Below are 15,327 nucleotides of genomic sequence, written 5' to 3' on the forward strand. Positions count from 1 at the left end.
TTGTTTACTACCTTATAACGCTCAATATAGCAAGGCAGCATCCCGTGAGATCTTAGTAACATGGGTAGGACCCCGCAAGTAGTATCTTGATGGAAACTCTAAACAGAAGATATCTTTCTATCATACTTTGATATTGTCCAAAAGCACATCTATCTTGAAAAGAAGTTTCGTACTCATAAGCATGCAGACCATCATGAAAGTCGGGGACACAAAATGGAGGACCATCATGACAGTTCACAATGACAACAAAATATAACTATGTTAGATTCTCAAAAACCACCACAAGCACTGGAAAGAGAGGACCTCTCTTTTAATCAAGAAGAAAGAAAAGGGAGTCCAGGGAAAAGGTTGTGGGAAATGGGAAGACAGATATCCCGAAGCAACTTCCAAGGGCTTTTTCATCAAACGTCCAAATCCTAGATAGAAAAGAGGCTGGGGTTGGGGAGAGATGTAAGTGAGAGGTGTCCAAAGAACCTAAAAGAGAAACGGTAATTGGTCTAATTCAGCTTCTATGTAGGCTTGGCAGGAGAGAAAAAGCTCTTTCATGCAAGATGCCAAAATGGGCATAGGCCAAACATGAGTATGAAATGAGAGGTGGAAGTGCGAGGTGTCCAAAGAACCTTAAAAAAAAATGGTAATTGGTCTAATTCAGCTTCTATGTAGGCTTAGTAGGAAAGAAAAAGCTCTTTCAGGCAAGATGCCAAAATGGGCATAAGTCAAACATGAGTGTGAAATTTGATTTGATTTTAAACTCTAGTTAGCCTATTTCCAATTTGCATCAGGCATATGTGAATAGCTATGGTCATGAAGGATGTTCTTCATATGCATCAGCAACTTGACTCACCTGAATATTTTTCTATTTGCTTAGGATATTAAAAATGACTAAGTAAAGCCAGTTTACAGGACAATAGGTGTTTAATGATGTATTGATGTGGCACAACCTTCTGCACCTTCTTGATCAATGTTTAATTTATGCCTACAAAATTCAATGAAAACAAAGTGTTAAACAAAAGAAGAATTTAACATTAAAAAGGTTGCTAAATTATCGCTTGGTGTTCATCATAAAACCAAGACCAAACAACCATGTTGATTTTGAAAGATCAGCATGCATATATGCACATGTGCAAACATAGACACATGATCATAGAAGATGGAAAGCCCCTAAGTTATTCTTGACATTCATCAGCAACAAATTTGAGATCAATGTATAACTTATACAGTCATATCAGAGATCATTGTTGGCATAAAACAAGAGAGTATGATCAAGGATGCAGCAAGGCATCCAAATAGTTTGGTGTATTCGTCTAAAACTTGAAACACGACATCCATAAATCATTTGACGACATGCAAAATAATCCTATCCATCTTCATATAACACTTATAGATTAGGGGTTGGTGAAAAAACTGATTGCCCATTCATGAAGCTACAACTAATCCACCTACAATATATACTTTATAAGGTGCAGTCAGCAAGCACGCCAACTTTATGTGAAGCTTATGACCAAGAGATGTTTAAACATTTTAAGCATGCATATATGCACATGTGCAAACATAGACACATGGTCATAGAAGATAGAAAGCCCCTAAGTTATTCTTGACATTCATCAGCAACAAATTTGAGATCAATGTATAATTTATACAGTCATATCAGAGATCATTGTTGGCACAAAACAAGAGAGTATGATCAAGGATGCAGCAATGCATCCAAATAGTTTGGTGTATTTGTCTAAAACTTGAAACACGACATCCGTAAATCATTTCACGACGTGCAAAATAATCCTATCCATCTTCATATAACACTTACAGATTAGGGGTTGGTGAAAAAACTGATCGCCCATTCATGAAGCTACAACTAATCAACCTACAATATATACTTTATAAGGTGCAGTCAGCAAGCATGCCAACTTTATGTGAAACTTACGACTAAGAGATGTTTAAACATTTTCATGGAACCTAACCTATGTGACCAAAAATAAAAATCCAAGATTGAATAATTTATCTGGACTTTAGAATTACAAAGGTTGCTAAGGAAGCCCCTAAGTTATTCTTGATATTCATCAGCAAAGCATTTGAAATTAGCATATAACTCATATGGTCATATCAGAGATAATTGTTGGCATAAAAGAAAGGAGTATGATCAATGATAGAGTTACCCATCCAAACAGTTTGGCATATCTAAAACTTGTAATGAGACACCCATAAATCATTTGACGACATGCAAAATAATCTTATCCAGCTTCATATAACACTTATAGATTAGGAGTTGGTGAAAAAACTGATTGCCCATTCATGAAGCTACCACTAATCTACCTACAATATATATTTTATAAGGTGCAGTCAGCAAGCATCCGCAAGTTTATGTGAAGCTTATGGACTTAGAGATGTTTGAGAATTTTAATATTCAGTAGGAATTTATCAATAATTTTTCTCAAAACGTTCTACACAAAGTCAGCAAAGTCTGCTGACTTCATGTTAAATCTGTGATTTAGGAAATTGTAAGCAGTTCGTTTTTCAATCAAGGAAATGTGACTTAACCTTTCTTTAAAATTAGAAAAAATGTATAAGTTTTTGTTGAAGTGTTTACAATGAATCTGCAAGTGTAGCCACCTTATATGAAGCTTGTTGAAGAAGATTTATCGGTAATTAAAGGTTCTCACACCAAGAAAATTTTTAAGGTTCAATTGGGAACTTGAAGAATGTCAGATGAACATTAAATGATTGATTAATTAGTTAGGACAAAGAGTATGTACCAAGTGAAGCTGATTAGATGGAAAAATACTAGAAATCTGGAGTTACATGTAGAGACATTAAAACAATGTTTCTCTAGTCATAAGCATCATGTGATGAAAGAGTGGAAAAGCCTCTAGTCGCTAAACCGAAACTAATCAAAAGAACTCATGGATACAAAAGCAAGTGTAAAATAACTAGACAATTTTAATTTCTAGCTTTTGATTGGTGGAAAATCCAATCCTCTGAACCTGTTTTACCAAATTGTACAAATAAAGATCAGACCCATTTTAACCATGCTTAAATGCATTACACTGCTCAACCAGAGAATCACAAAAACATAAAGATGAAAAGGATGAAGATAAAAGAGGAAACAAATGATATACCTATAAACTTCCACCTCTGATGCCAATAAGAAGCTGTATGTAACATAAGCAAATCATTGTTTTAATAGAGAGGGCAGACTTCCACAGAGGTAAGATCATCACCATCATGGAATAGGTGCTTCTAAAAGTTCCTGGAGAAACTGGCCTTAACATATAAATTGAAAAGCTGTCAATAAAAGAATAAAGTGCAATATTCGATGAATAAAGCAAACAATAGAAGACTAGGAAAAGAAATAGTATACAAGAGTTGGGTAGGAGGAAAGGCTTATTTCATACCAGAAATATTGTGCAAACGCCAACAGGCTGCAACAGTAGCCTGCAGAACAATGGACCTTCCAACTTGCAAAGCATAAAATTTTTACATTTTATTTCCATTGTTTCCTGAGTGATTGGCAAACAATACTATCAAATATAGGGATAAGTATAAATCCTCAAATTTGGAAGAATAAAAAGTTCATGTTTTGTTCAAAAAGCTATAAAAAATATGTGGCAAAGAATTAGAAATAAGTCTTACAAATAACTAATTTATAATAATTCTAGTAGACAAACAGCAGTTACATGTTTATAAGGTAAGAGTATTTCATGGATAGATGTAATGGAAAATCAAATTCAGGTTATATAAAAATTTATGCAGTAGCCACTGATAAAGCACCTGATAGCAATAGAGAGTATGATCCAGGCTGCTGAAGCATAAAAGTTTACAAGTGAATCAAATTACCACGAGCTATACAAAGATAAGTAGCAAAATCAAGAAAAATAAAAGCATACGAAGTAGCAAAATAAATAATAGATTGATTAGTGTTAGAATTATGCTTATTTAATAAGTCATTATATAGGAAAGGACATATTTAGTATGTCTCTAAACTTAGTATATCTCTAAACATGGTATGTACTTGTTTTCCCAGTATGTACATCTTTTCTTATGTACTTGTTTCTCATATATTTAAAGAGATGGGATCTTATTAATGACTTCAATTCCTTTTGAGCTTTTTCTTTCAACATGGTATCGGAGCAGTTGCCGCACCCACTCCACAACCCCAGCCCTCCGCTGCCCTCCTTCCACAGCAAGCCACAGCAACCTTTCCTAGCCGCAGCAGCCCTCGCCGTAGTAGCCCACTCATAGCCCCTTGTCTTCGCCGACAACCTTCAAAGCCCTAGCCGCGCCAAGATTGGCTGAGGAACCCTCTGTGCAGTTGTGCAGGATCCGATACCACGTGGTGCAACAGGAAGAAAGAAGAAACAAAATAAAAAACAAAATATAAATATGTGGATCGGTCCCAAGCCAACCTCTACGGGGCATGCAAGCTTCACTATGAGAGAATAAAACAAAACTAATACAAGAAAAACTCACCACTCAACCCTTGTACAAGAGTCTCTCAACAAGAAGCCCCAAAATCCTCACAAAAGCTCTCTGAAACCTCTCTTGAAGCCTTTTTGCACCTCTAAAACGTCACCAGCTACCCAACGCAACAAACGGCTCGTCAATCGGAGCTATATAGGCTCCATAATCTCAAAAACACTGTTTCAGTAGGAACACATAGTCCCAATCAACCCTAGAACTATCCATGGCCGTCCGATCGTGATTGGCTCACACCAAAGCCATCCGATCATGCAAAACAGCCTCTGATCACGTCTGATCACACCCGAATTGAGTTCCAACCATCCGATTGCAATCGCATGCGATCTGGACCGTCGGATCGCGCAAAAACTCCCCTGGACTACGCGTGGACCGCGTGATCGGTCCACACGGCTTCCATGGACTGCCCAACACTCCTCGATCCATGATGGACCGCGATAAGCGCTAGGCCTGCCCGCATTCATGCCCGCGCTGGGCCTGCCCGCGTTCATGCCCGTGTTGGGCCCGCCCGTGCGCTAGGCCGCGTGTGCCTGCGTGCGAGTGTTCGTCGAGCCCGACTGTGCCGCCGCCGGCCTCCACTGCCTCGTGCGTCGTGCCACCCGCTTCAGACTTCTTTCGCACGTATCTTCGCTGTCTGGACTCCGTTTGGACTGTTCTTGGGCTCGTTGGATTCCGTTCATCATTCTGGACCTCGCTGTGAGCTCAACATGGATCGAATCTCGAGACATCAAATCTCAACAATCTCCACCTCGAATCGATATTCGGCCTCCACCTATCTCTGAGAGCCTGTGATCCGTCTCACCTCCACGCCCTAGGGCATGTCTACTGTCTCATGAATGGGCAAATATGGGAGTTGAGCCAGACCGCTCGATCCCATCTCCGTCATTGGCTGTGTCCACTCTGACCAAAAATCTGCTCGAAAAAATCTCCTGCAGCAATAAGAACTTCACTCTGCGACGTCGCCTCTCGTCCTTCCGAGTCTCCCGTCTAGTGTCTGATCCACCTCCACCTGAAGCTCCATCTCACTCTGGACTCTTCCTGGCTCCTGAAGCTCCATCTCGCACTAGACTTCCTGTCAAGTAGTAATGTCCTCTCGTTCTCTTCTCTCTCTCCAGAATAATCCTATCGTCGTGCAACACCTTCATGATTCTTCTACCAGCTACCGTCCTGTAGCCTCTCGAACCCAATCTGCTCAGTAAGATAAGATTCCGTCTGAAATCGGATATGTATCGGATCTCCCCTAATCTCCTCACTACACCATCATGTGTCCTCCAACTAACCGTCTCGATGCCTTTGATCGCACAGCTCGATCCATCCGACAGATAAATAGTGCCCTTACTGCTCTCTAGAGAGTCAAATTACTCCTCTGTAACATATATGATAGGTGCACGCAGAATCTAAAATCTACTACTGAAAAGAAGTAGATACCTCGTCAGATATCTCTACGGCATCACCCTCTGAGTCGCTACTAGCCGTCACTACAGTAGCTCTCGTCCGATCTCTGAGTTGAGGACAATCTCTGGCTAGATACTCCAACTCATTACACCGATAACATCTGATCTTGGTTAAGTCTCTTATCCTGGATTTGGACCACCCTCACCGCAATCTCCTGTCGCTCTGTCTGCCGCCTCCTGCTCCTTCAAAAACCACCAAAGCTAAGCTGCCGCCACCTGAGCTCGAAGCTGAATTTTTTCTCTTGAGAATCTCATTCTGAAGAATTACCGCGATAACCTCGTCCACCTTGATGGTGCTCTTCCTCACTAGAAGAGCAATCACCAATGACTCATACGAAGGGAGAAGCGACGCTAGCAAGACTAGCGCCCTGATCTTCTCCTCAATTTTCTCACCAACACTGAGGAGGTCGGTGAAAATTTTCTGAAAATGACTGAGATGCTCCTGCATGTTCTGTCCTTCAGTCATCCACAGCTGGTAGAACTGCCTCCAGAGAAAGAGAGTGTTGGTGAGAGACTTCGTCATGTACAACTTCTCGAGCTTCGACCACAGCATCGTCGGAGAAGTCTCGCCAAGCACATGGCTCACCACCTCATTCGCTAGGTACAAGCAGATCGTACTCACCGCCTGCATCTAGAAACACCTCCAATTCTGTACCTCTATGGTAGTCAGCTTCTTCTCGCACAAGAGAGTATCGATCAACCCCTACTGGATGAGCACATCCTTCACCCTCGTCTGCCACAAGGAGAAATTGCTCTTCCCATCAAATCGATCGATCTCTATCTTGATTGTGCTTGTCCTCTCCATCTTCTATCTCGATCACCACCGTCGCAACCTATGCTCTGATACCACCTTGCTCTGATACCAATAGTTGTGCAGGATCCGATACCATACGGTGCAGCAGGAAGAAAGAAGAAACAAAACAAAAAACACAATGCAAATACGTGGATCGGCCTCAAACCTTCCTTCACGGGACGTGCAAGCTTCAATATGAGAAAATAAAACAAAATCAATACAAAAGAAACTCACCACTCTACCTTTGTACAAGAGTCTCTCAACAATAAGCTCCAAAACTCTCACAAAAGCTCTCTGAAACCTCTCTTGAAGCCTTTCTGTACCTCCAAGACGTCACCAGCTACCCAACGCAATAAATGGCTCGTCAATCGGAGCTATATAGATTCTAAAATCTCAAAAATACTATTTCAGTAGGAATACAGAGTTCCAATCAATCAGAACTATCCGTCGCCGTCCGATCGTGACCGGCTCGCACCAGAGCCGTCCAATCATGCAAAACAGCCTCTGATCATGCCTGATCATGCCCGGATTGAGTTCCAACCATCCGAACGCGATCGCATGCGATCTGGACCATCGAATCGTGCAAAAACTCCCCTGGACCATGCGTCGACCGCATGATCGGTCCACGCAGCTTCCATGGACCGCCCAACACTCCTCGGTCCATGGTGGACCGCGACAGGTGCTGGGCCTGGGTGCTCGCGTGCGCACCCGCATTGGGCCCGCCCGCTTGCGCCTGTGCACACGTGCGTTTGTTGGGCCCGACTGCACCGCCACCGGCCTCCGCCGCCTTGTGCGCCGTGCAACCTACTTCGAGCTTCTTTCGCGCGTATCTTCATCGTTTAGACTCCGTTTGGACTGTTCTTGGACTTGTTGGACTCCATTCGTCATTCTGAATCTCGCTGTGAGCTCAATATAGACCGAATCTCAAGACATCAAATCTCAACACATGTATCCCAAGGAGCAATTTGTTCTTGGATAAATTAATATAGGTTCCTTTCTTATGCCATGCAAAAGTCTTTTGATTATCTTTCTGGCTATCTACTAATCACGGAAGCGGTACACTCCCTGTGATTTCTCTATCTGGCTATTTTTGTCCTCTTCTCTGACAGCCATATAAAGGAATCTAACGGCGACTACAGTAAAGCTCAATGGCACTAATTCTCTTTTGTGAGCTCAATCATTCAAACTATTTATTGGTGCCCAATGAAAGGCACGACACCTAGCTGAAGTTCTCCAAATTCCAAAGATCTTACCTATGGCAGCTGGCTGACCAACGACTATTATATTGTATCATAGTTGTTGAATAGCATGGAAGAAAAGATTAGTGCTGGTGTCATGTTTCTGAAGATGGGTAAACAAATCTGGGACATCCTCAAAGAGATGCTGTAATGAACAGGACCATCATAACACCATTCACTATATCATCCGAGCAGTTAGCTAATATTTTGATTAAGTCTCTATCTTTTGGTATTTTCAACTCTATGTGTAACAAGCTGGGCATGTTAGATATATGTACTCCAGTTTGAAGAGGAGTGTTAGAATGATGCTTATTTAATAAATCCTTATATAGGAAGGACGTATTTAGTATGTCTCTAAACATGATACTTATTTCCTTATGTACTTGTTTCTCATCTATTTAAAGAGATAAGATCTCATTAATGAATTGAATTTCTTTTGAGCTTTTCCTTTCAACAATTAGATAACTATTAACAAAATTAAGGACATCATCATAGAAAAGTCCAAGCAGATTATCCTAGTTAGAGCAAGATTAAGAACAGCAACAAACCATCCAAGATTGCCTCACGGTCAAGAAATAGTCATTTTCCGCTCAAAACACCACAAAACCCTTGTCCAGGAATCATCATGGCCTCCTTGTTTAGAACCCAAAAGCAATGCCGCTCTCCCAATTTGAGAAACAAAGGAGGAGAAAAGCAAGAGAGAAGAAACATAAAAGGAGATAGCAACTCAAGTAGTTGCCTTGAGCATCAAAAAAACCTAAGGTCAAGCAAAAACAGTATGCATCCATATATGCTGTTAACCATGAAACCAAGACCAAACAATCATGTTGATTTTGACAGATCAAATCATCAAAACACATCCATATATGCACATGTGTAAACATAGACACATGGTCATAGAAGATGGGAAGCCCTTAAGTTATTCTTGATATTCATCAGCAACGAATTTGAGATCAATGGATAACTTATACAGTCGTATCAGAGATAATTGATGGCATAAAACGAGAGAATATGATCAACAATACAGTAACACATCCAAATAGTTTGGTATATTTGTCTAAAACTTGTAATGAGACATCCATAGCTCATTTGACAACATCCATAAAATCATCACCCTCATGGAACAGGTGCTTCTACTGAAGGAACTGGCCTTAAAATATAAATTCGAAAGCTGTCAATGATAGAATAAACTGTAATATTTGACAAATAAAGCAAACAATAGAAAAGTAGGAAAAGAAATGGTATACATAGTTGAGTAGGAGGAAAGGCTTATATCATCCCAGAAACATTGTGCAGACTCCAACAGGCTGCAGTAGTAGCCTGCAGAACAATGGACCTCCAACTTGCAAAGCACAAAATTTTTACATTTTATTTCTACCATTTCCTGAGTGATTGGCAAACAATACTACAAAATATAGGGATAAGTACAAATTCTCAAATTTGGAAGAATAAAAAGTTCATATTTTGTCGAAAAGCTATGAAGAATATGTGGCAAATAATTAGAAATTGAGTCTTACAAATAACTAATATTCTAGTAGACAAACAATAGTAATATGTTTACAAGGAAAGAGTATTTCATGGATAGATGCTGTCGAAAATCGAATTCAAATAAGATGTATAAAAATTTATGCAATAGCCATTGTAGACCACCTAATAGCAATAGAGTATGATCCAGGCTACTGAGGCATAAAAGTTTGCAAGTGAATCAAATTACCACCAGCTATATAGAGATGAGTAGCAAGATCAAGAAAAATAAAAGCAAATAAAGTAGCAGAATAAATAATAGATTGATTGGAAAACTATTAACAAGATTAAGGACATCATCATAGGAAAGTCCAAGCAGATTACCCTAGTCAATACCAATTATAGAGAAATTTATACCCTGGCATTTGCCACTCCTACATAAAGGAAGCTCAAAAAATGGAACTTGAAGTTGTCATCAACCCTAGGTCGGCCTCTAAGCAGACCACTTTATCTTGTCTTAAGCTATGCTTGAAGAAAAGAAAGAAAAATAGAGAATAATGGAGGAAAAAGGAACCCATGCAAGACCAAAACCCTTGTTATATGGGACAGAATAAGTGAAATAAAAAAGAAGAGTCAGAAAAACTGAGAAAATGAGGTTGCAATGGGAGTAGATTCAAAACCTATAAAAATATTATATGCTCTAGTATTGAGCAAACAATCCCTGATTTTTGATGAGCAAAATCAAATTTTGAGAATTTGGGTTCTCAAAGTCAAAATCGCACCTTTATTGATACAATCATTATCCTGAAACTTTCATCAGCCTCCAAATCCTATGAATTCTTCAGGAACCACAGAAAAAACTCATCAGAAGAAATTTAGGTACAATTGTCTAATTAAAGAAATCTTTAAAAAAACACAATCTTCAAAAAAATAAGAGATCAAAAAGCAAAGAGTGAAGAGGAAGAAGAGGCTCAAATTCACCATTTCACCCAGCATTATGTTGGTTTGGAACACTCTGCAACTAAATCAAACCAACTCCAAATAGGCTGCCTGCCAAACAGCAGCAGACCATGCCTTGCCGCTCAAAATAGTTTTCCACTTCATGATGTAGCAAAATCCTCATTCAGGAATCATCACAGCCTCTTCATATAAGCCTAAAAGCAATGCTGCTTTCCCAATTTGGGGGAAAAAGAGTAGGAACAAAAGCAACAGAGAAGAATGAAAAGGGCAAGATGAATTGAGAAAAAGCACAAACAGCATGGCCATTACCCAACAGAAGAGCAAGAAACAGGAGTGTAATTGAGTACAAATTGATTGATCTTTGGTCTAATCAAACAGCACATGAAATTAATTTCAAGCTGCAACCTAGAGATCAAGCTTGATTTGTTACCATTATTTTGAGCTTAATTTTGAGCTAGGCTGATTTCTGGCTCCAACTGAAATTATTTCAAGCCTGTTTTTCTGGTTCAAGTTCAATTTGTTTAGCTTGGAACAAAGCTTTATCTGAGTTTTTCTAGAGATGAGAGCTCAAGCTGCTCAGTTTGTTTGATAGTCCACCAAGAACAATAAAGACGAAGGACCTTCTGATAATAAATAGGTAACCATGGACTTTGGGCTTAGAGGCTTAGATGAACATTTGGATCAACAGACCAAAAGGATCCCCGCTCCTCTTCACCTCAGCTGATGACCTCTCCGTCTAACAATGGCCACAAATTGGTTGCCTACTGAATAGCAGACCTTCCAGAAATACCTCGCCTATTGCTAGAGAAGCGGACATGCAAACAAGAGAAGATGAACTATTTTAAAGTCACCCATCATTGCCTCAATATACATACATAAATACATACATACACACAAAAAGGAGGAGAAGACCCTGCTCCTCTTGTCCTCAGGAGATGATCTATCCAACCTGCAATGGCTACAGATCAGTTGCCAGCAGTATAGCAGACCTTCCAGAAATGCCTCACCTATTGCTAGAGAAGATGACATGCAAAGAAGAAGAGAAGAACAATTTTAGAAGTCACCCATTGTTGCATCAATATACATACATAAATACATCCATACACATAAAAATAAAAAAGAAGAAGAAGAAAAGGAGAAGGAATGGTGCTTGAAGGATAGCTGAGAAATCACTATAGATGCCCAGCTCCTCTGAGAAGCAGGGGCGGTGGAAGGCTGACCCTTGTTTACCGACATACAAGAACCAGCCCTCTGAGAAGGTGATTACCCATCACATGGAATGCCTGCCCATGCTCCTTCTAAATATTGGAACCATTATATAGACCATTTGAAGCTTGTGTCTTACACAACTTAATATAACCTCAAGCATTAGATAAACAGGTCTACTGCAAAAAAATAAGTAAAAAAAAAAAGGTTTACTGCAAAGCTGAATATGACTCAAGAAACCCCTCCAAGAGCGCTAGCTCCCAACTCCCGACTCATGACCCACCAATACTTTCAAATCAAGATCCAATTAAATGGGTCAGCAGCACATGAATAATTTAGTCTAATACACCACTTCAACATTGGATGTCTGGCAATATGGATGTAGAGTTTTCCATAGGTTTTAGACTAAAACAGCTTTCTCCAAAAACTGTCACCATGTACATGCCATCATGCTAGATGGTGACAAAGATCACACATGCAAAAAATCGAGTAATTAGTTTACTTTTGGACCAGGTTAATAGTTTGTATTTTTATATTTTCTTTGGATATTATGGAGGGTGAACATCAATTGCAAATCTCATTCCCTTGTTTGAATTTGATAGGGTAAATCTTTTGAGTTTACTCAAAAAAAAAAAGATTAATTAGATCCATATTATCTATACACAGAACTATACCTATATGTCATGCCACCATGCACAAAACTTAGGAATAATTCCATCCAATCTAAATAATAAACTTGACTGATTATATAATGCTGAACATCTATGAGAAAATAAAGCAAAGCAAGCCTAAAGAAGAGCCTGGTTCACATTTTTTAGTTGAGGAACAGATTCAACAAACCATTCTTTTTTTCTTTTAATGTCATTAAAATTAAGTCCTTAAGATACCTCATGATTCTATCAAAAATAAAGAGTCGCTGTTCATATCCATTTTCAGCACCGTATTAGGCAAGATTCTCAAAAGTCAAAACAAACCCATCCCATACAGTTCAAGACGTCCCATACAAAACCAGTGCAGAACCAAGTCGGTATGAGGATTAGATTCAAGACTCAGCAGTAACCAGTCCAAACCAGTCCTAACAGAGTGAAACCAACTGGTTCTGCTTGGTTTGGCTCAATTATGACAAGCATCTGCCAGTTGGGGAATAGATAGCATAATCCTTTCGAGCAATAATCATCTTGAGTAAGTACTTAGTTAAAACATGCAGTACAAGACCAGTTCATATCCAAATTGTAATTATACATTAATCAAAAACTATTATAGATTCTCTTAGACCACCATTATCATAGCCAAAAAGCCTTTCCTTAATTATTTGAGGCTAGTAGCCTCCAAACCCTTCATCACTATTCAATCCTCTTATAGGATATGTTTAGTGCCAATACGATTGATATCTTTCGCAGATTAATCCTCTCCAAAGCAAATTAGTTTCATAAGCAACCACATGAACAGCAATAAACAAACAAGAAAAGTTATGTTAATTACATGTATGTATTGCTCATAACCTCATGGCACTCAAATATAGCAAGGAAACATGTTATGCACAATGGTCCTAACTTTTTGTAGCACAAGGAGAATGCAAGAAACAAGTACCTTCAAATTTGCAATCAATAGACTGAAGTCTCTCTTTTTGCGGTAATCAGCAGAATACCAATGCCAACTTAATAAATATAGTGCAATGCACCTTCTCTATGCGGCAATATACAGCTTTACAAGTAATAATGGATTATATTATCTAATTTAACCTTTGCTAACAAGCTTCAACTTGAACATAATGGCCAGATTAAAATTATTCAGCATTTAGTCTTATCATGTTACAAGTAACCTTACCAGCTATAAAGAAATTTCTGTGCACCTCCTACAGTGGTTTAGAGAAACCATCTCCGGTTGGTAATGGTAGCTTTGTATGTCAACCCAGAATTTTCCTTCGAGGTCTGGAGGATAACAGACTTTCCAAGCTCTCATTTATCCCAATTTCGTTAGAAGGAAAGAAAATAAAGAACGATGAAGGAAAAAGGAACAATGAGAAGAAGATCAAAACCCTTGTTACCCGTAGGAACTCAAGTAGTTCCCTCGAATGTCACAAAAACCTAAGGTCAAGCCATACAACTCCTTGTTTTTCAATAGACTAAATAGCAATTTGAGGATTTGGGTTCTTGAAACTCTAATTTGCTATGGATTCTTCGGTGGCAAAATCAATCATGGTAAAGAAATTAAAGAAACCCTAAAAAAAAGAAACTTGAAAAAAAAAAAAAGCAATTAAAAAGCAGAGAAGGCGAAGATGAAGGGGGAGGCTCAGATTCACCAATCGATCTGCAACTAATAAATCAAATTGGCTGCAAACGGATGCCTGCAGAAGAACAGCAGAAGACCATCCAAGATTACCTCGCTGTCAAGGTCATTTTCTGCTCTAAACGTCATAAAAAACCCTCGTCCAGGAATCATCACGGCCTCTTGTATGGAACCCAAAAGCAATGCCGCTCTCCCAATTTGGGGAACAAAGAAGAAGGAGAAAAGCAAGAGAGAAGAAACATAAAAGAAGAAAGACAAAAAGATAACAAAGAAGCACAATATCACGGCCATTATCCACATGGAAGTCCAAGAACAAGTAGAGGGAGAAGAAGAAGAGAAGACCAACCAATCTTGATCAAGAAAACCAGAAGCCGACCTAGGAAAAAGATCCCACCGTGTCTTCTTCTCTGCTCGCCCCATCGCTAGAGAAGGAGGAGGAGGAGGCATGCAAAGAATAGGAGAAGCACAAGCCATCTATAATCACCGCCCCAACATACGAAAAGAAAAGAGGAAGAGGGAGAAGCCGGAGAAGAAGAAGAGGAAAAGAATCGTTACCACGTCCAAGAAGTCCGGTTTCTGCGAAGGGGATGGGCCTTTATTTATATTTATAGGCTTCCCTAATGGAGCCGTTATCAGCTTGCTTACGTCTTAAGCCATCCGTTAACACAATCTTGATAGGTGGTGTATTCGCTGCCAAACTTCTCAACGACTCAACCCCTAGTTAGTTAGCATTGCCAACTCAGATGCTGTGGAGAAATCATTGGGGATACGATGGTCTAATTATTAATTTGGATAAGGTCCATTAGCTCAGTGATTGGATCAGCTTTATGGTTGTGGATGTTGTGGTGGAATAAAAATTCAAAATGTGGTAAAAAAAATTAAAAAAATTAAAGGATAGTTACTACTCCACTATTGATGCAGATGGCAATCTGAAAGTATTAATCCCAGGATACAATTTCTAATGAAGAAAAACTCAAGGTTACACTCTGAGAATTTTTCTCTCACGAAAATCATATCCAAAAAAAAAATATATCAGAATAATTTAAGATAAAGACGTACTCAGAAAAAAGAGTTGTGTCCAATCGAATTTTTCAAATCCCGAAAAATTTATAAGAGTTTAAACATTGCATAAGTTTCTTTTCAAAAATAAAACGATGCAATATTATGGAGTCCGAACATTAAATATATAATTTTTTAGAAACAATATGACTCTCCTTTGCAGGAGTCCATGTTAGAAACCTCCCCTGAGATTCAAACTCTTTAAAAATTCAAATTATTGAAGCTCCTTATCAAATATATCTTTTCAAAGAGTATTAACCATTTAGAACTATTATTATTATCTTTATTATTCTTTCAAAAAATATTTATATGACAGTGGATGCGCGAGTTGCTTCATACTTGAACTGGTTAATCACTAAGTTAGTAGACCTGGGTCAACCAATAATTTTTTCTT

The 15,327-nt window shown here is 39.0% G+C and overlaps 1 long non-coding RNA gene across 9 annotated transcripts; it reads right to left on the reverse strand.

The window, feature by feature from the left end:
• Nucleotides 1-799: 799 nt before the first annotated feature.
• Nucleotides 800-14,440, reverse strand: LOC105059491 (uncharacterized). Of its 9 annotated transcripts, none has more exons than XR_012138533.1 (7): nucleotides 13,413-14,440; nucleotides 11,329-11,392; nucleotides 10,401-10,585; nucleotides 10,202-10,258; nucleotides 3,390-3,494; nucleotides 3,114-3,258; nucleotides 800-976 (listed from the first exon to the last, which is right to left on the reverse strand). It is a non-coding gene; the product is annotated as an uncharacterized lncRNA (long non-coding RNA). The 9 variants fall into 9 exon arrangements; XR_012138531.1 differs by having other exon boundaries at nucleotides 10,401-11,180; XR_002164129.3 differs by having other exon boundaries at nucleotides 10,401-11,180; nucleotides 11,271-11,392.
• Between the last annotated feature and the right edge of the window lie 887 nt (nucleotides 14,441-15,327).

Source organism: Elaeis guineensis, chromosome 2 (assembly GCF_000442705.2).
Source record: "Elaeis guineensis isolate ETL-2024a chromosome 2, EG11, whole genome shotgun sequence".
In the NCBI taxonomy this organism is placed as follows: Eukaryota; Viridiplantae; Streptophyta; class Magnoliopsida; order Arecales; family Arecaceae; genus Elaeis; species Elaeis guineensis.